The following is a 26,553-nucleotide window of genomic DNA, read 5'->3' as shown; positions in this document are numbered from 1 at the left end:
AGGCCCATTAGGATCCCTCAATGTAGTGAAAAGGTTAACAGTGACTATAAACAGCAGATTATTCCAAGGCCTTTAGGAATCTCTAATGAGAAGAAACTGTCACACTCCAATTCTCTGGTGGTAGTTCCTTTGGGGAGTGTCCCTCGGGAAACACTGACTGGACAAAATGCACTTTTTTGCACTATGCATAATCCATTATTCCCAGGGAAAGAGTGGGATTGAGAATAGTTTCAAGACACTATAATTAGCAGTGTGATTCTCACAGCTACAAGGAAATCAGATAAGGAATCTAAACCAGCACCATGCCCCTGTCTCTTCCCTTCTTGCTCTTAGGTTTTAGTTCCATTTTTATAGTCGCTTCTCTAAGTTGAAACATGGGCTGTCTTCCACAAACACCTACTCTGTGGGTCCTGATGTACCCCCAGATCCATTCTCTGATTTCACTAGCCAAGGACCTATTCTCTGACCCTATTCACTTAAGTCCAACACATCCTCAGAGTTCCATTGAACAACTTTACTATAAAGCAAGGATTAGAAAACTACGATCCACAGGCCCAAACTGGCCCACAGCCTGTTTTTGTAAATAAAGGTTTATTGGGAGACAGCTCTACTCATTCATTTATGTATTGTCTGGGGTTATTTTTGCACTATAGCAGCAAAGTTGAATAGTCATTACAAAGACCATATGATGCACAAAACCTAAATATTTATTGTTTGTCCCTTAATGGAAAAAGTTTGCTGAGTCCTGTTATAGAGTAAGAGAAATTTAGGACACAAATTCTGTGCTTTCATTGTATCAAACAATGTAGTTGTTAGTATAGAGAAAACGGTATTTATTCCTACTCTTTTCAGATAATATAAATTTTATGTATTGTTTGGGGTAATTTGATCATAAGAATCCAGTGATACTCCTGGTTTGTTGTTTCCCAGGAGGGCTAAGGTTAGTGACTCATTCCACTGAGTTCAAAGCAAGGCTGGTAAACAGAGAAGTAAAACATTTGGGGATGACTTCACATGAAGTTTTTCAAGATAATATTAGAAACCAGATCTTGGAGAGACAGCTTGTCTTGATATGTACCATTCCTTTTTGGGTCAAGCTATCAAATGAAGCAGAAGAAATAGAAAAACAGCGATAGATTTCATAACATTGATATAATTTCAGTTTTAAAAGCAGATAATCTCAAATATTCAAAGGAGAAAGCTGGAGATGATCTCCCAAAATTAAGTCCAGCTTATGAAGAAGGAATTCCCGAAATATAAAGATCTTTCCCACTGTAAATGATCCTTAAAGTTGTTGGACTTGCTAAAGAACCATAAGAACAGAAAGGCCTTTTGATGAGCAAGTACCCATTTGGGTTTCTTTGATATAAGATAATCTGTAGATACATATTTACAGCTAGCTGAAAGTTGACTGGTTCTAAATTGTTTTGAATTTGCTAGAAATAGATTTTTTTTTTATATTGGGAATAAAGTTTGCTCAGCTACTATCTCCACAAACCTACAAACCAACCAAGTATCACAGATATGCTGAGTCACTGCCATCCAGTGGTTGAAAAGAATAACTGCTTTAACCATGAAGGGGGAGACAAAACTGAGGGGCTGAAAAAGGTCCCAGGAATGAGTTTTACACAGTGGACCTCAGTGGGTATTGGTCACATTGCAAGTGTGAAATTTATTTACAGATGGTATAATTGCTTAACTAAAAAACTAATAAACTCCATCAAAACTATTAGAATTAATAAGAGAATTTGGCAAAGAGGCTAAAGATAAGATAAATATACAAAACCGTGAAGCTTTTCTCTAGACTAGCAGTGACCGATTTGAAATGGAAACAGAAACATTAATTCCATTCTTATTAGTAATGAAAGCATGGAAGGGCTGGCCACCTCTCCTCCAGGAGGCTCACTACACATTCAAGTAAAGTACTCAGGACTATGACACTGATCTGATAGCTTCCCAACCTTCCATTATGCTCTCAGGACTAGTCCCAGTCCACTGTATATCAGTCTCCTTCAGAAACCCAAGGCTTCCCATTAGCAGTTATATGGGATCTCTAAGCCCCCACACTATACTGAACAAGCCTAATCCCATCCAACACCCCTCCCTCCCCAATTTTTTCACTGAGCTCTGTAAAACTCATAGTCTATCATCAGAAACCTAATTTCTGGACAATGTGAATGACTGTCCACCAAGCATGCCTCCCCTGCAGCCTTCTGACAAAGAGGCCATTTTTCACCCCACTTCATGTTCCTCAGGGCAGGAAGGAGGCAAGCCTATTTCTTATCCACATTGCCTTTTCCCACTCTGAGGCCACCACTACATGCCTTCTTTTTCTTCAAACCTCTTACTCCTTCTCCCCATACTCTCATTTGATGACTGCATCTTATACGTAACTGAGGGAATAAGAGCCATCACTAAAAAGTCCCCCTTCACAGTCTAAATAAAGAAACAAGTGGTTCTCAACCAAGGGAAATTATTCTTCCCAGGGGACATCTGGCAATGTCTAGAGACATTTTTGATTGTCACAACTGAAGGAGGTGGCTACTACTGGGATCTCTTAGCCAGACATGCTGCTAAATATCCTACAGCAGACAGCCCCCAACTACAAGGACTATCTAGCCCAGAATGTCAATAATGCCAAGGTTGAGAAGCCCTGGTATAGACCAACCTGCTCAGGCACCCCTTTTATCTCTTACTCCAATGAAGAAGTGTCTCTGCTCCCCTCAAAGCTGGTTATCTCTCCCTCTCAAGGACTTTCCTCCTGATATCACCCCCTGCTTCTCTTTCCATATATATATATTTGTGTGTGTGTGTGTGTGTATGTGTGTGTGTGTATATACATATATATATATCTGTATCTTCAGTTCTCCCTCTCTGTTATACATATTCAATTATTCAACAAAAATTACTATATGCCAAACACTCTTCTAAGTGCTGAGGACACAAAACAGATGAAAATTCTTGCCCCTGTGAAACTTATATTTTAAGAGAGGAAATGATCAACATTATAAATAAGTAAACTATACAATATTAGTGAGGAGTTAAAAGGAAAAAAACAGGAACGAGGAATAGAAAGCATGTGACAGAACAGGGGTTAAATTTTAAATAGGGTGACTGGGGGAGTACATCCTGATATGTTGAAACTTGAGCTAAATCCAGAAGAAAGTGAGGAAAAGATTTACCTAAATATCTGGGGGAGGAGCATCCTAAGCAGTGGGAAAAACAAATGCAAAGAGAGAGACAGCCTGATTTGGGGTTTGTCTGGTGGGTACAAGGCACAAAGAGAGGCTATTGCAGTTAGAGCAGATTGACCAAGGGGAGGGTTATAGAGGATGAAGTCAGAAAGGTAGTGAGGGTGAAACGGGGTATAATTTTGGCTTGTACTCATCTAAGTGAGATAGAGAACCTTCAGAGAATTTGAACAAAAGATTTATTTCATTGTTTGACTTTCACTTCAACACAAGGGTCAACAAACTACAGCCAGCAGGACTTCAACACAAGGGTCAGCAAATTACAGCCAGTAGTACACCATTTGCTTTTTTTTGAGAGGGAGTTTTGCTCTGTTGCCCAGGCTGGAGTGCAGTGGTGTGGTCTCAGCTCACTGCAACCTCCGCCTCCTGAGTTTAAGTGATTCTCCTGCCTCAGCCTGCCAAGTAGCTGGGATTACAGGCACATGCCACCACACCCAGTTAATTTTTGTATTTTTAGTAGAGACTGGGTTTCACTATGTTGGCCAGGCTAGTCTCAACTCCTGACCTCAAGTAATCCACCTGCTTTGGCCTCCCAAAGTGCTGGAATTACAGGCATGAGCCACCACACCCAGCCCACCACTTGTTTTTATAAATAAGGTTTTCTTGAAACACAGCCACATTCATTTCTTTTGTCTCTGGTGGCTTTCAAGCTACAATGGTAGAAGTGAGTAGTTGGGACAGAGACCACATGGTCCATAAAACCTGACATACTTACTATTTGGCCCTTTACAGAAAGAGTGGAGAAGAACTGCTTAATAAAGCCAGGGAGCTCAGAAGCCATACATGAAAAGATATCTTTGACAGCATAAAAATTCAAATTCATTTAGTAAAAGTTATAAACAAAGTACAGAAACAAATAAGAGATTGGAAAAAATATTCATTACAAACAAAACTTTAATGTTGCTAATATAGTCTCCCTCAGTATCCGTAGGGGATTAGTTCCAGGATCCCAAGGATTTGCTGAAGGCCTTTCTATAAAGTAGCATAGTATTTGCATATAACCTACATACATCCCCCTGTATACTTGAAATCATCTGTTGATTACTTCTAATACCTAGTGTAATGTAAATGCTATGTAAATAGTTGTTATACTCTATTGTTTTTCATTTAGATTTTTTTATTCTTGTCATTTTTTTCTTTTTTAGTTTTTGGAATATTTTCTAATCGTGGTTGGTTGCATCTGCAGATGTGGGACCTGAGGATACAGAAGACTGACTGTACACACAAACTCCCTACAAATTGATAGAAAACAACCCAAAAATCCAGGAGGAAAAAACAGGCAGGGGATATGAACAAGAAACTCACAGAAGAGAAAACGCAAATGGCTGATAAAATTATTAAAAGATGCTCAGCATCACTGGGGGTCAGATAAATACAGAGTAAAACCACGAGAAGACACCATTTACCACTTCAAAATGTAAGAGAGTGATAACAGTTAGCGCTGACTGCATGCAGGGGAACAGGCACTTCCTTCCACTAAGGGTGGGAATGTGATTATGTCAGAATTTTGAAAAAGTAATCTGACAATATCTATTAATATTAAAATATATAGATTTCTAGAACAAGCAATTCCACTTTGGGAAATATACCCTACAAAAATAAAAGTACGAGTTCATATGTGTATACCAGGATATTTTTGCAACATTATTTGTCCTGACAAACAATTCCCAGGGGAAAAAAAAGGAATATCTAATAATAAGCGTAGCTCATATATAATATTATGTAGCTATTTAAAAGACTTTATCTGAGATAAAAGGAAAAATTCTGTAACATACAAAGAGGTTTCATGAATCAATATTGAAAAGAATGAATATTCCAAACTTTCTAATGGGCATAGGATAGTAATACATAGTTCACAGAAAAAAATAAATCCCCTTAAAGACTGGAAAACATACTCAATATCCCTTATAATAAGAAAAATGCAAAGTTAAAACTACCCAGAGATACCAGTTTTCACCTGTCATATTGGCAAGGGACAGAAAGTTTAATGACTCACCATGGTGGCAAGAGTGTGGGGATTTGGGTTCCACCCTACTGGTGAACTATAAATGGCACAGCCTCTCTGGAGAACTATAAGTGTCAAAACTGAAATTACCTGACCTAGCAAGTCCCTTTCTAGAAATGTAACCCACAGATAAATATACATGATGCAAAGTGATATAATTACAAGGTTATGCATTCCAACTTGGTTTGTAAATGCCAGAGTAGGAAAAAAATCAGCTGAATTTCCATTGGATGTACATTAAATACATTTTGTATTTCCATATAATGGAAAGCTAGGCAGTCATTTAAAAGAACAAAATCAAATAATAATAATAATAATAACAAAGAATGAGACAGTTTTACAAACTGATAAGGAACACTTTCCCAGATATATTATTAAGTGAAAAAAGCAAGTGAAAACAATGTGAGAAGAATTCTACCCAGAACAGAACACGTTTTCAGGCATGGAACAGCTCTGCAGGGCTTCAAAAGAGAACTGATAACAGTGATTGCCCTGTGGAGGGGAAATGAGTGGCTTTGGGACAGGAATAAAAGGAGCACAATTTTTACCAAATAACATTTATTCCTTTTTATGTTTTTATCATGTGCATGTATTATCTTTACAAAAATAAACAAAATTTAATTTAAAAAGAAGAGCTATAGGTTTGGACCTAGAGAGATGTATTAAGAAAGAGTAAGAAGTTGCAGAGTATTAATATGGGCAATATGATACCATTTTTGTCAAAACATTAAATAAAACAGAGAAATATGGTGATAGAGTTTGGCTGTGTCCCCACCCAAATCTCCCCTTGAATTGTAATAATCTCCACGTATCAAGGGCATGACCAGGTAGAAGTAATTGAATTATGGGGGCAGTTTCCTCCATGCTGTTCTTGTAATAGTGAATTCTCACAAGATCTGATAATTTTATCAGGGGCTTTTGCCACTTTGTTTGCACTTCTCCTTCCTGCCACCATGTGAAGAAAAACGTGTTTGCTTCCCCTTCTGCCATGACTGTAAATTTCCTGAGGCATCCCCAGCCATGCTGAATTGTGAGTCAATTAAACCTCTTTCCTTTATAAATTACCCAGTCTTGGGTATGTCTTTATGAGCAGTATGAGAACAAAGTGATACAAATGGTAAGAGCTAGGAACATAGATTATCTTGGTGGGAATGAATTTTTGGTGGAGTGGGAAGATTATTAGCTTTACTTTATATGTCTCTTTCCTTGCTTATTATAAGAAAATAGCATCATTAAAACATTTTTAACAGTCTTAATATAGTAAAGAAATAATGCCTTGGTGGATTAAAAGTGATGTTTATTTTCTTTGTTACACTTTTGTGGCATCTTCTGATATACATTGCAATGAGCTCAAAACCACACAGTAACAGTTTCACGGTGTTAGCATCATTCCTCTCCTGTCATCTCCATCCCAGATCTGTGCACTCCAGCCTACATGCTCGTCAGTCCAAAGACATGGAATGAATTTTATTCATGACACAATCCCAGGTAATTCCATTCTACATTTAAAAACACCGAACAGTCCACATTGCCCTTGAACACACACCACACATTTGAAGATCTACTGTCTTCACTTCTCCTCTGGTCATTGGTAGAAGCTGCTGTGTTACCACATAAGCACTACAGTGCCATGGCAGTCCATATTGGAGCTTCAGGCAAAAGGACAAACCAGTAATATTGACCCTGTCTTTACTTAAAATGTTAATATTTTGTTCATCATGGATTTTTTGCAATAATTTCAATTTTTGAAATGTTATATAACTATCTTAATGAATTTTTCAGTAATCCCTTAAATTTTGCACCCAAAGCAAATGCCTCACTCATCTCCTTGAGCCTGGCCCTGCTCAGGCCAAGACAAAACGAAAAGGGGGCATTGGCATGGGCTTGATCCAGAACCCAGAAATTATCTTGGGGGTTTATGCACTGCCAAGGTCACTGGGTGACTTTAAGCACTCCAGTCTGCCCAGCGGAAGTACATGAGCTCCACTTGTTTATCTCTTATGCTAGAACTGCCCTATACAGTAGAGTCATTCTAGGCACATGTGGCTATTTAAGTTAATGCAAATTACAAATGTAAAAGGAGGAGGCAGCCCCTGATACACATCTGAAGCAGCTCTTTGAGGGCTGATAGGGAGCTCCACAGGAAATGTATGGAGCGTAACACAATATCTGATTCATGGTAGCCATGAAGTCATTGGTTTCTTCATTCATTCAATCAGCATACATTCGCTGAGTACCCACTAATGTGCTCTTCTAACTATTCTGGAGGCAGTGGTGAACAAAACAGACCAAAAAGTTGCTGCTGTCATGGAGCTTCCATTATGTTATAGTAAGGGGAATAGAGCAATAAATAAAATAAATGCAAACTATATAGCATATTTTGGTGGTGACAAGTGCTAGGAAAAGAAATGAAGCAAGGAAGAGGGATGGGTGCATATGCATGTGTCGGGCAGTTTGTGGAGGGGGCCACAGCAGAAGTAGCATTTGAGAAAGACCTGGAGCAGGGGAGGGAGGGAGCCAGACAGGTATCTAGGGGGCAGGGTCTGGGCAGAGGGAGCAGGGAAGATTCTGAGGCGAAAGGGGTTTGCTGTGTTTGGGGAATGGCAAGGAGGCCACTGTGGCTGGAATTGGGTGGGGGGAGTGAGTGAGACAGGAGCAATGATGTGTGACCACTCTCATAATTCACTGGACTGATGAGCTTCATTCAGCCTTTTGCCCACATTATACCACTCCATGAAAACATCCTTGCTATTTTTGTCTTTCTGTCTCTCTCCTGTCTGGGCCACCACAGGTGGCTCTGTCCACCGTCCCAGCTGAGACCCCTCTCTGACACCCCCATCCCCAACCCATCACTGCAGTCTCCCTTCTGAAGCTCTGAGTCAGCAGCTCTAAGTCTTCATTGATTTTCTTTCCTTTGTGATCATCCTCACTTTTCAAAGTCCCATTCCTCAGGGATTAGCCATCAACGCAGGGCATACAGGGTGTCCCTCTGAGTCTGACCAATAGCCAGGACTCTACAATTTAAGTTTATAATCCTCATTCCCTTTTCCTGGTGAATCAAAAGTACTTAAGAGCAGGAGTGATATTCCAAATAGTCAATAACAAGTAGGACAGGGCCTGGCAAGGCATTGAGTACTGGGGCAGGGTCTTGGCCCCCAATGTACTAGGTTAGCCTTTGTTGCTGGGTAGTATGAGGTCTGAGGGTGACAGGAGGGGCAGGGAACATTCAGGACTCAGGGCGACGGCTGCTTCCTAACCAGCACAGAAGCACTGAATGTTTTAACAACTGGTAAGCCCATCCCAGAGTTGGTCCCCTGAATACACGCCCTGCTTAAGGCCACAATTACAACTTAAAACACACCAGTCTCACTTCCTACCTGACAGCTTGACCATAGATTCACAGCTGTGGGCTCCTCTAGCAATAATTATCAGAAGAAGTTAACTTTTTCTCATTTGTCAATGAGTCAATCCTCATCAGTACAATCCTCATAAAAGCAGTAGAAGTCCTCTTCCTAGAATCATCTTTGCCATGAAGGAAAATGCGTGAGTGGATGGAATCCATCCTTTTAATTGTTCAGAGATGAATTGCACGAGTGAACCACCCCAACTGCTCCTTCCAGCATTGAACATTCAGATCATGTTTGCAGTCACTGAAACAACACCACGCAGGCCTGCTGAGAGATCAGACAACCAGCATAATCTCTGAAGCTAGCAGAAGTTATCTGTGACCCTAACAAGCGGAATCTGTGTGAAGGAGGGAGCCCACCTCCAGGTTCACCTGCCTTCATGCTTCTCCTTAAATCTGAAACCACAGTCACTTCCTGAAAAACTCCTGAGTCCAGGTGGTTCTCACTAAACCGTCAGCCACCGCTGATGATTGTCCCTTTTGCTGGCACGTAGCACAAGGCACGGTATGGACAGTGGCAAGGGGACATGGGTGTGGAGAAAGGGGTCAAGTTTGGTAGGCATTCCTCCTGCTGCTTCTCAAAAGCCCTGGACCCCTGAACCTCTCCCGTCAGAGAATTCATTCAACTCACATTGCCTGAGAGCACAAAGGCAAATGAGGCACCGTCACTCCACATGTACCTGGGTTTTTCATTTGTTTGTTTGTTGTGCTACCTTGTCAGCTAAAAAATGTTGGTGGAGGCCAGGCACAGTGGCTCAGACCTGTAATCCCAGCACTTTGGGAGGCCAAGGCAGGAAGATCACTGAAGCCCGGGAGTTTGAGACCAGCCTGGGCAACTTAGCAAGTCCCTGTCTCCACAAAAAAAAACAAAAAAAAATCAAAAACATTAGGGTGGGTGTGGTGATACATCCCTCTGATCCAAGCTACTGAGGAGGCTGAGGCAGGAGGATCACTTGAGCCCAGGAGGTTGAGGCTGCAGTGAGCCAAGATTATCACACCACTGTATTGCAGCCTGGGAAACAGTGAGACCCCATGTCTACCAAAAAAAAAAAAAAAAAAATTGTGGCTGAGACTTCTGGTTTACAATCGTAGACAAGACACATGTATTTGTCTGCAATCCCTCTTGAGAGAGCCTCTCTCCACCAAAATATAAATGTGCCAAAGCCCCCCAACAAACCCGGAGACCACCAGCAAGGTTTTGTATTACATTCGCAGAGCAAAGGAGGGAACCACTTCACAGAGGCTACTTACAGAGCAGAGCTCAGGGCCTTAGGGTGGAAGTTAGAAGCTATGATCTAAGCAGGGATTGGTTAGAATTTAGAAATTAGGCAGTTGCTGGAACCATCAGTGGTCTTAGGTGAGTCCACAGGGGTTTACTATTAATACAGTAACTATAAACACAAGAGTTTGAGCTTATATTACCTTACCTGTCATGGGTTTGGTGCAGTTCAGCTGTTTTGCAAAGTACTACTATTTATTGCCAATAGTGTTTTCTGCTTTTCAAAAACAAAGAGAAATAAATCCATAATGGGAGAGAACAGAAATGCAGAGCCTTGGTGAATGAGAAACTGCAGCAAATTTCTGGAAAACAAAACACGAATCACAGTGGTTTAACAGATGAAATAGGTGGAAAATGGACAATCTAGACTATCTTGTGAGAGAGTTGCAAGGAGGGGCCACCTTTGTGTGACCGGATGTCTAACAGGAACAACTACTGAGTCGTGGAGTGCTGCCTGGGCCCACACCCTCGGCCATGTGCTTTTCTTATGTTATAGCATTTAATCCTTGAAATGACTTCAGGCAGTAGATATTATTATTCACAGTTTATAGATTAAGAATTGGAGACTCAGAAAAATTAAATAATTCCCTACTTTTTCACAGGTAGCAAGTGTCAGAGCTTGAGTTCAATTCATATCTCTGGTTCACTATCATATTCCTAGTATTTAGTTCAGTACCTGGCACATGATCAACACCACCCCCCCACCCTCCACACCCCCTCACACACACACGGAGTGGTGGGTGGATAGAAGATTGGATGGGTGCATGGCCGAATGAATGGAGGGATGATTGGACCAACCCAAATCCAAATGACACCAAAACCACCACACCACACTGCCTCCCCAGGGCCCTAAAAATACCATGTAAGGCAGGCTAGAAAGGATTTCTACAGATGTTGGTTAAAGCCAGAGGGGGGCAGAGACTATGGATCCCAGAAAGCCAAATCCAGCCTTAGTGTGAGGAGGTAGGCAACAGAGATGTCAGACACCAGAAATTTTGGTCAGACAAGAGAAGGTTTGGAAACCAGACCAAAGAGTCAGAACAAAAAGCCAAAAATTAAGAGCAGTCCTAAGTGGCAGTCATGGGGCACCATCCCCGCGCGGAAACAGAGCCTGCTATTACCCTGGGCTTGGATTGAGCCAAAAGGCTGAGAAGCGGTGAAGTGTGATGTGGAGCCAGAGGCTCGGAAAGCCAGGTGCTGTCTATATTTATTCATGTATTTATACCCTGTCTGGTTCCAAGAAGAACATAAGGCACCTTTACAAGGACACAGAAAGTACAAGGTAATATAAATAAGAGCCAAGTGAGAAAGGATAAGGCAAATAATAAAGACTGGGTCAGAAGAAGTCAGAAATAATACAAACACACATGTCTTCAAATCCTATGCACTGGTGTACTAGTCCGTTTTCACACTGCTATAAAGAACTTCCCTGAGACTGGGTAATTTGTTAAGGAAAGCAGTTTAGTGGACTCACAGTTCAGCATGGCAAGGCCTCAAGATACTTATAATCATGGTGGAAGGGGAAGCAGGCACCTTCTTCACAAGGTGGCAGGAGAGGGACGGAGTGAAGGGGGAAGAGGCTCTTATAAAACCATCAGATCTCCTTAGAACCCACTCACTATCACCAAACTGCCTCCATGATTCAATCACCTCCCTCCCTCATCACGAGGGGATTACAGTTCGAGATGAAATTTGGGTGGGGACACAGAGCCAAGCCGTATCAACTGGCTATGAGAGAAACATGCATCTTGCCTGTAATCTTTCTAAAGGCCAATATCACACAATCTCTCTCTCACACACACACACACACACACACACACACACACACACACACACTACCTGATGAGTCAGAAAATCCACCTTGCCTGTGACATAGAAGCAAACAAATTACTCAAGAGAAGCACAGTTCTTCTGGCACTAAAACCAGACAAGAGACTATCCCTTGGTTCTTCATTATAAAAACACTCTGGGCACCCTCAGAAACATCCTTGTGAAAGTGCTCTCCACAAGCGGCCCACCATCCCAGACCTGGCCCTGGTCTCAGGCATACAGTTCTTTCCTGACTGGAGGAGCAGAACAAGGCAAAACCCCAGGCCATTCAGACAGGTAGTACTGAGGACAGCCAAGATCACATTCCCCTGTGGGGGCCGAGTCTCTCCAGTACAGATAACTAAACCAGCTTTTTCCAATTACCCTGGTGCATTCTGACTGCCAATGGCTGTGAGGAGAAGAGGTGAGAAAAACAAGAAAAGGACAAAAACCATGAGAAAGAGATAGAGTGTTCGTTTATTGTCAGGTGGGGCATGTCAGCAGAGAATGGGGTTAATGCCCTTATGAAAGAGTCTTCAGAGAGCTGCCCGGCCCTTCCACTCCTTTTTCTGTGTAAGCACACAGCATTCCTTCCTTCTACCAGGTAAGGATGCAATGACAGGTACCATGTTGGAAGCAGAGAGCAAGCCCTTACTAGATGCCAAATCTGCCAACACCAACCTCTAGAACTGTAAAAATTAATTCTGTTATTTACAAATGATTTGGCCTAAGGTATTTTGTTATAGCAGCAGGAGCAGTGTAATATACCACCAAGGGCAGGCACCATCTTTATCTTTGCATCCACCATCGATTATCAAAATGCCTTGCACCTAGTAACATTCAATTATTGTTCATTTCAAATCCTGTGATTTTCAATTGTCTGTTATGATTCAAGAAATATGACATCTGATATTTATCCAATTTTCGTCATCAGAGTGTAGATTTTTATAAATCTCATCCTGAAACATCTATAGTGAGGATGTTGAAGATAATGCATGGGTAATAGGAAGCTAGTCCTGTGTCAGAGCATGAACCATAAGTCTCTGGGTATCATGGATACTTTTTATAAGGTCTGACTCAGAACATTAAGAACGATTTTTAGAGTAAATGCAGAAACTATACTTAAAATCTGTGGGGAAAAGAGAAACCATGGCTCTTAATCATTGAAACAAGTTTCTCAGTACTTTTCTTGAGGAAACTCAGAGATCCTCATTTGATTTCAGTTTTAATCTATTTCTGGATCCATGTAAAACACCAAATTTGCTAATAAGGAGAATTGTCATCATGTTATTTTTAATCTTTTGGCAGTAAAATTTTCCTGACTAATTAATTATTTCCAGCTCAGCCACACCTTCCACCTAAGACTCTCCATCGCCCTGTTCTGTCAGCTTCTCTTTGCTCTGTTTCACCTCAGAGCCCAGAGAGTAGACAAAAAGCTATAGAGTCCCTTCAGCTGTGAAGTTCTTCTCAGAGAGAGGGTGTAAAACCTGAAGCTAAGGTGAACTCCTAGAGGGCATGGAGTAACTTACCACTTATGTATTATATTACCACATATATATGGTGTAATGTAGCAGATATATTACACACCCAATAATATGGTATCATAGTTATTGTTTAAAGAAACAACATGTTTTTTAATTAGGAGATGAAAAGAGGAAAAAATATATTTCAAGTCTTTTATATTTACCCACAAATTTAACATTGTTGGTGTTCTTCATTTTTTCCTGTGGACTTGAATAACCATCTGGTGGAATTTCATTTCAGCCTAACTAACTTTCTGACTTTCTTCAGTATTTTTTGTAGGGCACATATTCTAAAAGCATATTCTTTTATTTTTTGTTTATCTGGGAATGTATTTTATATCTGGAAAACAAAATACAAATGAGAGTGGTTGATGGATGAAGCAGGTGGAAAATGGACAACCTAGAATATCCTGTGAGAGAGTTGCAAGGAGAAGCCACCTTTGTGTGTGACCAGACATCTAACAGTAAGAGCTACTGTGTCATGGAGTGCTACCTGGGCACACATGTTATGTCACAGTGATTTTTGAGAGGTAGTTTTGCTTAATATAGAACTTCTAGTTGACAGTTTTTTTTTTCTTTCAGCACCTGGAATATGTCATTGCCTTCTGGTCTCCATTTTTTCCAATAAAACTCATTTCTAACTGCTTTTCATTTTGTATTCTTTTGCTCTTCCTGTTCTAATATTTGCATATTCAGATATATGCATCTTGTTTCCATATTTTCTTCTCATTAGTAGAGAAAAACTTATTTGGTCCACATATAGGATAAATATAGTGTTGTTTACTTTCAGATTTTGGAAAGGTTTCTGGTATCATTATTGTTGCTTATTTAACTTTTGCTCTGTTTGTATGACTTCATATGGTGAGTGATTGAGTCCAGGTTCATTCTCCTCCAAAGTCATGACTTCTTGCCCTGATGCTGCATCAAGTCTATGAACCATCCAGTTTAACTGAAATGGGAATGAGTCAGAGCTGAAGCACTGAGGACCTGCAGAACCCAGACACGCAGGTGGCATTAGGAAGGTCCAGAAAAAGGTGAAAAGATGAATGACAGATAGGTAGGCCTATCATCAGAGGTCTTTGGGGCAGGCACCATTCAGAAACATGAGCAGAAAGATAATCAGCATGAAAGATGCCTATGACCAGGTTAGCAGCTGATATGGTTTGAGTTTGTCGCCACCAAAGCTCACGTTGAAAGCTGATCCCCAATGTGGTGGTACTGGTAAGTGGAGCCTAGTGGGAAGTGTTTGGTTATAGGGGCAGATCCCTCCGGAAAGGCTTGGTAGTGCACACCAATTCTTGTGGTAGTGAGTTCTTGCTCTGGTGAGACTGGATTTGTTCATGTGGGAATGAACCAGCACCCCAAGGAGTGGATTGTTCTAAAGCTGAGATGCCCCTCCTGTTTGCCTCTTTGCACGTGCCCACTTCCCCTTTGACCTTATGCCATGTTGTGATGCACCATGAATTCCCTAACCAGAAGCTAAGCAGTTGCTGGTGCCATGCTTCTTGAACTTACCAGCCTGCAGAACCATAATCTAAATAAACCTCTTTTCTTTATAAACTACCTAGTCTCAGGTATTCTATTATAGCAACACAAAACAGATTAAGACACCCAGCCAAGTGCCTGGGATCAAAGCAGAATTCTAGTGTGACACAGTGGAAAGGCCCTTGCCAGTGTTAGGAAAGCATGACTTCCTCCTGCTTATGTGATCTTAAACAAGTTATTGACCTCTCTGAGCCTTATTTTCTTACTTATAAAACAGGGCTAATAAATGACTATTGTTGCAGGGCTGTTGTAAGGACTAGAATTATATATAAAATATGTGGTGCACTTGTGGGACATGGGACATAGGAGTCATTTAATAAATGGTAACTGCTTATATCATTATAAATGCAGGTCATTAAAAATCATTTAAGCAGGGTCTCACTCCTAAATAACCTGTCAAAGCATAGGTGCAGGTACTGGATGAACAAGGAAAAGATTCAGTTATTAGTTATTACTCAGAACCAAGATAAGATTCCATTTGCCTGCATGGGAGCAAAGATCAGAGCTGGAACATGTTTGGAAGTCACCTAAATATTGTACTAGAATTCCTCATATTCCCATTGAAGCATCTGATGACACTGATACCAAAGGAACATCATTTAAGTTTGTGAAGTTCTTTTTCCACAATGCTGCCAATGAGTTAACACTGTTCTAGTTCCCATGGCTCAGTAACAAGTTACTCCAAAACAAAGAGGCTTAAAACAATGACAATGACATTTGCTTTGCTTGCAAATCTTTAATTTAGGAAGGGCTTGGCAGCATGGCTAGTCTGTGCACCACTTAGTTTCAGCTAAGGTGAAGGCTAGGACTACAATCAACTGTGAGAGACTCCTTCACCCACATGATGCTGGCTGCTAGCTGAGATCTTCAGGACTGTCGGCTAGAACACCTAACTCATGGCCTCTCCATGTGACCTGGTCCTGACCCTGGACCTCCTCATATTATGAGTGTCTAAGAATGAATAGTGAGAGAAAGAATCACTGGGAGGAAGCATAAACTCCTATCCATGAAGGGGGAGTGTCAACATTACAATTTCAAAAGAGCATATTGGCTGAGATATAGTGATAGAGCCATCTTTCTATTCTATTTATCATTCAATTCTAGGCAAAATAAATTTGCCACTCAGCTTAAAAAAAAAAACTTTTTCAGGCTGGGTGTGGTGGCTCCCACCTGTAATCCCAGCACTTTGGGAGGCCAAGTCAGGTGGATCACCTGAGGTCAGGAGTTCATGACCAACCTGGCCAACATGGTGAAATCCGTCTCTACTAAAAATACAAAAATTTGCTGGGCATGGTGGCAAATGCTTGTAATCCCAGCTACGTGGGAGGCTGAGGCAGGAGAATTGCTTGAACTCGGGGCAGAGGTTCCAGTGAGCCAAGATAGCTCACACCATTGCACTCCAGCCTGAGCAACAAGAGTGAAACTCCATCTCAAAAAAACAAACAAACAAAAAATTCAGACATGTATTTAAAAAAAAAGTAATCAAAAATAAATGAAATTAATTTACAACAGTAATTTGATCTAAATGAAAAGTGATGATCCACAGTGATATGCAATGCGCTTTTTGCCACCACATGTGTTAAATCATTGTTTTCAGAAACTATTTTCTCAAAATAATTACTAATTTTTGAAGTAAATGCTGATGCTTCTTCATTAGATTTATGTCTTCTGTTTTTTTATATTGCCAATTATAATACAGCAATCTCCTTTGGTGGATGATATATTTCAATAAATATTTATGCAAGTTATACATTCCTCACCCTTTCTTAAGAAAAAAAAAAATTTAGTACTCAATATTTCATGAAACACAAACTTTTGTTTTTAGCCTAATTGCCAACAGGAGTTCATTACAAAATTAACAAACAATCCTAAGCATCAAAATAAACTGATGTATACCTACAATGGAATATTATTCAGTCTTTTAAAAGGAAAGAAATTATGACACATGCTAAAACATGAATGAACCTATGCTAAGTGAAATGAGCCAGTCAGAAAAGGACAAATATTGTATGATTCTATTTAGACAAGGTACCTGGATCTATAGTTAAATTCATAGGGGAAGAATGTAGAATGATGGTTATCAGATGCTGGGGGAGTTAGTGTTTAATGGACACAGAGCTTCATTTTGGGAAGATAAAAAAGTTCCAGAGATCAATGGTGGAGATGGTTGCAGAACAATGTGGTTATACTTAATGCCACCAACTGTATACTTAGAAATAATTAAAATGGCAAATTTTATGTATATTTTGCCACAGTAAAAATGTAAAAAAACTGATCATTTTTATTTTACATGTTAAATGACAAACGATTGTTTAAAAAAATCAGGATATTCTATGAGCTCTATTGAAGAACTCTTCTGCCCCCATATCTTGTACATATTTCTGTTGTTATATATAACCTATAATTTCTCAAGTTCTCCACTGACCCCACTAACAAACTATTTTTACTCTTTTTCACTATTTTTACTCTTTCAAATCAATATTGTAGTATAGCTCCCTACTTACTCAAGTCTGCCTTTATTGTCCTCATTAGAGTGTTATAGATTCTTTAAATACATCTTTTTGTCCTGAATGACATTAGTAGCCAAGAATTTAATGTCCTGGTTCTATTTTAACGGAATCTCCATTTTCATTGCATTTTTCAGCCTTGAATCACTGGTGTCAGAAAGATGTTTTTTCATCTGTGTGGTGAATTAATCCTATATCCTTTTCTCACACATTCACCCCATTTGAACTCACTGCCTCCTATGGTTCCAATTCCAAAATCTCTACCCCAAGCCCCACTTCCCAGAACAACAAACACATCTACACAACTCTTTGCTACCAAGACATCCCACAAGCACCTCAAACTTAATACAACCAGCAGAAAATTCATCTTTCTCCCAGAACCTCCTGTTCCTTTGATATTTGTAATTGCAGTGAGCTATGTGGCCTGTTGCACAAGCTCGAAACTCAGAAGTCAACACTGACCCTGTCTTCTCTTCTACCCTCACTCTTATCAGACACCAAGTCATGCACATTCTACCTCCCTTGTAGCTCTTCAATCCAATGTCTTCTGTCTCTTCAGATTCAGGCCTGGACATAGATAGAGGTTTTGGTTTGGGTTTGGTTTAACTGTTCTTCCCTCCCTCTTCCCTGGAGTATCAATTACCAGCTCCAGTTTCACCTGACTCCACCCTTCCCCAGTCCCTCCCCACCATTACACACACTCCAGATGCTCTCCATATGACAACCAAAGGGATTTTTCTGAAACCATGCTGTTTCTATGCTTAGAATATTCAAATGTTACCCATAACCTCTAGCTTGGTGGTACCTGCATCTGCAACCTCGTCTCTCAGCACTGAACCATCTTTCCACCCCTTATCCCCTTTAGTATAGTTACACTAATTTATTTCCTGCTTTCAAGATCATTCTATTCTATTCTCTGGACTTAATAAGATTCCCATTCCCTCCATCTGAGAACACTCTCAAGTTCTTCAGGTCTCCTGTAAGAGACCACTCATCTCCTGGAAGCCTTCTCTCATTCTCTTCTCGGTTAGACTCTACAGTCTGTGTACTTGTGTATCTCCAGAGACAGAACGTGTACATGTCAGAGGTGGGCACCCTGAGAGGACTTATGTCAAGGACAACTCACTGCGCTTCCTGCTCTTGAAGTCTTGACATCCCAGGGGAAAGCAGATTGCAACAGAAACATATCAGCAGTTGACATTCGGTCATACATGAAACCAGCTACCTAAAGTGGAAAGTGCAAATTACTTTTATATTTGTTCTGCATGCTTGGCAAGAATAGCAAAACCTTTGTCACAATAGACTGAAATCAAAGATAAACAATGCAGGCAACTCCTAGTGCTGTGCCAGATGGTGGTTCCTCCCACTCTGCCAGGGCCTCTAATCCGGGAAACAGGTGGTCAACACAGGAGCATCAAGTAAGGGTCAGAGAGTCTGTGACAAGCCCTCATCTACATGAGAATCCAGTATTCGCTGTTTGTTTGATTGTTTTTCATTACCATCTTGAAGAACAGGGATGAGTCATTCTGGAGTTAACAGCTCTGGGTAAATTATTAGGGAAGGGCAGAGGGATCTCCATGAGTCCAGGAGGCAGCCTACTGGATTCTATGTGGTCCTAATGGAGGGTGGGAGCAGCAAAGATGCCAGTGGAAGGTGTGCTTATTTTGTTGTTTGCAGTGAGTTTCTATCTTTAAATGTGTTAAAAGTGAAATGCGTAACAAACCTTAGTTTTACTGCTTATCTGTTTTCCAGAAAATTCTAGCATAACGTAGGGGGAGAGAGCAATTACATGGTATATTCCCAGTGGACAATGTACCTTCCTTTTGCCATTGACATCTCTTGGGGCAAAACATGGTTAGTCAGGAACTGAAGCACATTATATACACGCCAGCAAGTGTACCCACTTTAGACTGCATTGTAACTTTTAGTCTATCTACTTATGTTAGTTTCATGAATATCTCTTGTATGCAGCTATATGCTCAATTCTGATTTGTTGTGGTTGCTGATGTCTAAAGCAGGAATTGACCTTTCTCTTAAAAATAACTTATTTAAATAACTATTAAACTTATGAAATGTTTTATATGCTGCCATGTAAACTTTACTATTTTTCTTGGCTTTCTCTTTTTATTTTACACAGACAGAATATAAAAATAAATTAATCTTTTTGTTTTGTTTTAAACATTGAGTTGGAATATAATCTATTTTTCTAATCTAATCTTATTACTTGTATTAGCTAAGGAAACATCTAGAAGAGATCAGACTTGCAGCTGTTTGGGTTTTCCCCACCTTTCACTTTCCTTAATTGCCTCCATGATTATATTTTTTTTAAAGCTCTATCTTAACACCTGGTAGTTTTCAGAGCATATAAACTATTTCAGTGATGTACAAACCCAGTCAGGTGGCAGCCCTTTTATAACTAGTTATGATATTCTTATATATCTTGTAACTTCATAAATATTCATTCAACAAATATTTATTGACTATCTCCTATGTGCTGGGTTTTGGGGGTGCGATGGTTTATCAGTTCACTTTTATTGTCTACCAAATCACTTCTAAACTTTGTGGCTTCAAATAACAAATATGTATTGTTTCTCACAACTCTGTGTGAAGGCAGGGCAGTTCTTCTACCCTGAGCTAGCTGGGAAGACCACCGCTGGATTCATTCATGTGTCCGTGATTAGCTGGCAGTGTGACTGGTGACTGGTGAATCTAGGATGATCTCACTCACGTGCCTGGCAGTTGGCACGTGTTGGCTGAGATGTCTAAGTCCCTCTCCGTGTGCCACTCATCCTCCCAGGCGAGCTCAGAATTGCTTCCATGGCAGTTTCAGGGATCCAGGTACAGCAAGCCCCAGTACAACTCCGCCTACATCATGTCTGCTAAAGTCCCACTGTCCAGAACAAATGGCGTGGACAGTCTAGGTTCAAAAGGTGAAGAAACAGACTTTACCCCTGATGGAAGGATCTGCAAAGTCACATCGCAAGAGAGTGGATGCAAAGAACAAAGACCACATAGCTATTCTTGCAATCAACCAAAGTCCATCCCTAGCCACAAATTGTTCACATTCTTCCCACATACAAAGTACTCCCACTCCCATCCCAGGACATCTGAAAATCCCTTCCAGTGATGGTAGTGGATTTGAAGTTCAGGATTTTGGGACCTAAATCAGGTCAACATGTAGCTCCTCTTGACCCAGAGGCCAATGAGCTTAAAAGATGAGCTATCTGCCCTCATACACCCACATGCAATCACAAGATAAGAACAGGAGAACTGCAGTAGGCACTCTTACTCCAAAAGGGAAAGAATGGGAAGTACCTACCAGTCACCAGTCCATGGCAATTGTGAAATACAATGGAGCACAGGTTGCCAGGATCCCCTGCTGTGGAGGCAGAGAATGTTGCTTGATTAGGGCCCGGTTCTGCTCCTTGGAAATAGCTCCCCAGGCTGTTATTTTCTGATTCTCCTTGAGACTGGATGTCTAGTACAATAGAATGGCCTATGTTTGAAGTTGTCTGCAGTTGGAAGATAATTTTCCAAGGGTCTTTTGCATTTCTGTACATATTACAAGTAGCATCACTGACTGTTTTTGTTCCGAGCTATCTTTTGTTTAAAGATGTTTGTAAAGTGAACAGTCTTGGAATGTAGAGACAGTGTCGCCCTCTGGAGCAAAGGGCAGGTTTGCTTTCGCCTTAGAAGATAGAGATAACATTTGAGATAATGGGCAGGCACACCTACTGCCTAATATAAAAGATTCAGATTCCCAAACTTTGGAGTTCCTCTCCTATATTGCTAACCATTGCATGTGCACGTGTCGCATGGCTCTCTTTCTGTCACCATATGGGAACTGCAGCTCAGAGAACTAACACAAATACTCTCCTGCTCATGCTGCTTGTCATGCCATGAATAATAAACTGTCCTTTATTTTAGTCTCTGACCTTGGAGGCCCATGTCTTTTGACAATACCCATAATATGTTAGCTTGTAAGTAGAAAAAAATCTCAGCACTTTATAGTTCTTGACAACTGCTTTCAACATAGAGAAAGTCAGGAGGCCAGAAATCTCTTTGCAATTGAAGCAATTTCATTCTTTTTTTTAGAACAAATGTGTTTTTCTTTGGTTAGTATAACTCCCTTAAAATATCTATGGGCTTTTCATGAATCAGATTATGGTCCACTCCCTTTAACAAAAGCTACATCCACAATTCTTCTCCAGGTAGGCCCTTTCTACTTTGAGCCGCACGTTAGGCTACTGTAGCATAATGCCTTAAGATTCTTGGAAGTTCTTTTGTCTAACTGACACGGTCTAATAAGTATTACCTTAAATCGTTCAGAAGCATAAACCAAGAATCTTATAGATACACTCTTGATTTGACCTTTAGCACCAGGACTCCTTTTACTTTGAAAATCTTTTGCTGTCTGGAGTCTGAGGATGAGAAACAGTTTTATTTTCCAGACCAGCAAGTCCTGGGATCTCTTATTCCCCCTCAATGTTGCTTGCAAATTAAAGAGTCCTTTTTTAACTCATCCCTCTTTTGCAATATCTTCTTATATACATCCACAAGCATCTTGACACTTCTAGCATTTTACTTGAAAATCTACTTAACCAAATATAAAATTTTGTTAGGTACATTTTTTATCTTCCAAGTTACTACGTACAACATTTTTGACAATTGTTTTGCTACTATGTTACATGTTTTGCCACCTTCCCAACTTTGAAAAATAGTTTTCATCATTTTTTCCAGTCTTCACAAACAGTTTCCTTGCACTTTTCCAGATCTAAACCCCGCCTAACCCCAAAGCTAATGGCACACGTATTGAGTTTTTGTTTCGGCAGCAACCTGTTTCTAGGTTTCAATTTTTCTGCTGTATCGGTTGTATTTTGCTGCATAACAAGCCATCCCAAAAGTTAGTAATTTTATTTTCTCATGATTCTGTGGATCATCCGTTTGGTCTGGACTCAGCTGGCCATCGCTCTTCTGGTCTCTCCTGGGATTTCTCATATAGCTGAAGTCTCTGGCAATTTGACTGGAGTGGGATGGCTTAGGTGTCTCTGGTGGTTGCTTCCAGCCACAGGCTCCACAAGGTCTCAACCTAAAGATGGCCAGCCCAGGTTTTTTTTTTTTTTTTTAACAAGATAAAATCAGGGCTCAGGGTTCCAAAAGGGCAAAAGCAAGAATTGCAAAGCATCTTGAGGCCTAGGCTCTGCAACGTCACTTCCACCACATTCTGTTGGTCAAAGCAAGTCATAAGGCCAGTCCAGAAATGAACTCCATCTTTTGATAGGAAGCATTACCATAGTGGATGCTGTGTTGTAAGGCCCTGATCCTTCTTCCAGGACCAACGCACTCCTTCCTCATCCCCTGGAAGTATTGGCTGCTGATAGCACAGCTGAGTCCCTCCCCAGCAACTGCCCTCTGCCAAAGGGAGTTTCCTAACCTCAGGTTACACGCTCCCTCAGGGGCACTTCAATCCAATGACTCACACCCCTTATCTCAATGAAAGACATCTCTGAGGGTTCCTTCCATATCCAGAGCTCCCATGAGATTGACTAAGGCCACTCTTATAGCCTCTGTCCGATCCTGTTTCCCTCATGCCCTCACAGATAGTCCCAAGAGCATTCCTCAATAAATTGCATGCATGAAAATCTTCCTCACAGTCTGTTTCCCAAAAAACACAACCTTAAGACAACAGAAAGTTACATTTCAACCTACCATAGTTGCACAGCAAACCACTCAAAAACTTAATGGCTTAAAACAGCAACCGTGTATTACTTCCCAGGAGCCTGCAAATTGGCTGAGCAGCTGGATGATCTAGGTGGCCCCATGCACAAGTTAGGTAGTTTGTAGTTTGCCCATTGAGTTGCCTTAGTTCTTCACATGCCTCATTCTGTAGCATGCTAGCCCAGGCTTATCCATATTGCAGATTGGCACAGATTTTTTTAAATGGCTACAAATTCTTCCTTTCTCTATCTGCATGCCCTTGCAATGGGATGTTGCAGATCCTGTTGACCACAGAGGCATGAGTAAGCTCAGCAGAGATCATCTGAGGACACCCAGACCAGAACTGAGCCACAGAATCATGGCAAATAATAAATGTTTACTGTTTTGAACCTCTGAGATTGAAGTGGCTTGGTTCACAGCAGAAGCTGCATATGCGAATGTAATATGCAGCGGTTAGCAAAACTGACCTTTCGTCACACCAGCAAAGAATGATTTTATCAGCAAAAAAAGTATACAATATAAAATCACAAAAACAATAAACACATGCCCAGAAAGATCAAAGTATTAGATGCGTAATTATTATTTTTTCCTGAAATTTTCCAATAATATTTCATTTCTATCCATTCCTTCATAGAGTAGATATGGAAGTTTTAAGAAAAAATTCAATGAGGGAGGAGAGGTGAGTGTTCAATTGAAAAAGTTACACTTCAACTTATTTTTCTGCCCATTAAAAAACATTACAGTCATTTTATTAGTTGGATACCAATATTCTGCAGAAGGGCATTTGAGTATGACTGTCTAATTTATCTATTGATTTTATTTTACACATTGATCTTGCCCTTTGGGGATGTTCTAGTCTACTTATCACTTCTTAGAGTCTTTCATCTACTCTCAGATCCATAAAACCTTTTGTAATGATCTTGTCAACTGTGAAACTTTGTTGACAACCTGTCTGGGCTTCTCTAGACTTTAAAATCATCCTCTTCTACTTTTAAAAAGTAAAGTTGACTTAACCAGGCCTTATAATGATGGTGATAATGCCATTTCTCTTTGTTTACCAGTTATTTCCCACCCCCCAAGTCCTTCTTTTCTCTGAAACTGAGGTTCGAGAAAACCATTCTTACCAGTCATTTCTGCTTTCTTCTTGACAACTTCTAAGTATCTTTTAAAGTTGTTCATACTGTGACACGAGTGAATCTGTTGAGTGGAATACTGGCCTCCCGTGAGATTAGAAGGTTTTCTTCATCCACTTATTCAGCAAGTATTGACTGAGTGCCTGTGATATGAAGGGCATTCTGCTAGACATTCAGGAGCTACCAAGACATCTTCAGAGCTCTGACCAGATAACCACACGTTCATTCTGCTGACTCTTCTATTTCTTCTCATACTCTGATTATTCACAAATTCTGTGTCCTGTGTACATTTTCTCTGTATGAGTCATCTCTTGGAAACTTAGCTCTGATTGAGCTTTGCTGAGTTGTGACCTTGGACATCATCAATTCTTCATGGGGCAGTGCTTCTTTGCCACTCTCATAGATTTTTTTTCTGTTATCATTAAGCATTATTTGACTTGCTGATGTCAGTTATGTTGTAACAGAATGGTAAGTATTGGCTGTTCATTAAAATAGCTGAGCACTGAGCTTTGAAAAGGCTTGAATTGAGATTTCAAGTCCTAGAGAGAGCAGAAAATACACTATTCTACTCAGAAGCAGGAATGTCACTCTAATTCTCGGCAAGAAAAAAAAAATTGTTTTAAATAATGAATTGTATTTCTGCTTCCATGACTATTTCCAAAGCTGGTTGGCATTATAGCATAGTGGTTAAGCTTTAAGCCTCTAGAGTTCAAATTCTAGTTCTGCCCTTTGTCAGTTATGCGACCCTGGGAACACCCTTTCTGTGCCTCAGTTCGTCTGTAAAATGGTGATAATGGAATTCAACTAATTAGGGAAAAAACAAAATAATTCATGTAAGGCACTTAACATTGTGCCTCTTATGAAGTAAATATTTAATGAATAATAGTTATTATTATTATGTCTGCCTCCAATTCTGGCCTTTAATAAATGAAAGTCATTTGAGTTTCCATAAATATTTCTTTATAGGTGATAAATTTGGTCTTATCAACTATTCTTATGATATAGTCATGCCTCTGATCAAGAGGAAATCATAAATTAATAAGCTTTGATCACGTAAATATAAACAGAAGATAGATAAATTTATTCCAACCCTATTATCTTTAACTGAATTCTAATCATATTCCAAACAAAAACATAAATATTCTTTACTTCACACACGCTATTTTGTTATCATTAGGAAAGTGACTTCTCAGGAGTTATATAATGAAATGGAAGAAAATTCCAGCATTTCTGATTTACCTTCAGGTACCAATCTGAAAAGAGCATGACTTTCAAAATTCACATGGAAAAGAAAAAGATAAGAATATTCAGCTTTTGGAAATGTAGTCTCTAAAGCTTTAATACAACTTACAGTTCTTTTTTTAAAATGTTATTGTACACAGAGATAATATCCTTATAAAACCATAACAGCAAAATTAAATGGCCAATATAAATTCCCAGGACAGCCAAAGAGAAAATGAAATGAAAATAAAATGTGTGTTATTGGGTTTCTCATTCAGAGCAAAGCTGTTCAGTTTCTGCAATATTTGGAAGCTATAAGAAAGTTTTTCACGCAACTGTTTTATCATTTAAATTTGCAAAATATATCTGACAAATCCTGAGGAGACAGAGAAGACAAAAGTGAAGTTCACTGAGAGACAGAAAGCGCCCCCGAACAGAGACGCTAATCCTGCAGTTTTACCTGGGGGTTTTGCATCTGCTGAAGGATTTTAACACCTTGCTTCTCTGAAATCTCTAAAGCAACACTTTCTGAGGTAAGGCACGGTGGCTTCTGTGTGTAATTCCAGGGACATATTCTCTCAGCAAGCAATGCAGATGTAGATAAAGAACTTCATCCCCCAACTGAGTTTGAAAAAGAAGACCTGATGTTTGAAGACACTAAGAAGATTAAAGCATTAGATTTTTTTTTTTTCAACCTTCAAAACGACCATCTTCCAGAGGGTCCTTATTGAGAGAAGGGAGTTTGTTGGTTTTAAACGTATAAGACAAGAAACCTTAGACTCCCAGGATGTGACCCTCACAGAACTTGACTTTTATTTTGGTTTCCTGAGTAAAGCCCTTGACTGTGGCACCTGATACCAAGTGCAGAAACAGATCAGCTTCAGAGAAACTCCCAGCAATGTCCCACGTCGTCCTTCTCGCCTAGGGCAAGCCAGTACCCTGAGGGGCACTAAAGTGCCAAGCCCTTGCCAGAGGTTGTCAGCGTGATTCAAACAGCAGCGACTGCAGAGTTTAAGACATGTGAAAAATAAATCCCTCATCACTCCCACCAGCTCACTCAGTGTTCTCTCTGTCAGTTATGTAGGCAGAACGAAGGAGAAAGCCTGGTTTTACTGACATGTTCATAAGATAAGGTCCAAGGGCCACGCTATCTAAG

General features: G+C 40.2%; 1 long non-coding RNA gene across 1 annotated transcript; it reads right to left on the bottom strand.

The window, feature by feature from the left end:
• Positions 1-6,566: 6,566 nt before the first annotated feature.
• On the bottom strand, positions 6,567-24,515 carry LOC105496348 (uncharacterized). Its single transcript, XR_011623553.1, has 4 exons — positions 24,168-24,515; positions 20,645-20,837; positions 10,090-10,243; positions 6,567-8,930 (listed from the first exon to the last, which is right to left on the bottom strand). It is a non-coding gene; the product is annotated as an uncharacterized lncRNA (long non-coding RNA).
• Positions 24,516-26,553: the final 2,038 nt, after the last annotated feature.

This window comes from Macaca nemestrina, chromosome 5 (genome assembly GCF_043159975.1).
Source record: "Macaca nemestrina isolate mMacNem1 chromosome 5, mMacNem.hap1, whole genome shotgun sequence".
Classification (NCBI taxonomy): domain Eukaryota; kingdom Metazoa; phylum Chordata; class Mammalia; order Primates; family Cercopithecidae; genus Macaca; species Macaca nemestrina.
This window is presented reverse-complemented; position numbering and strand designations above follow the sequence as displayed.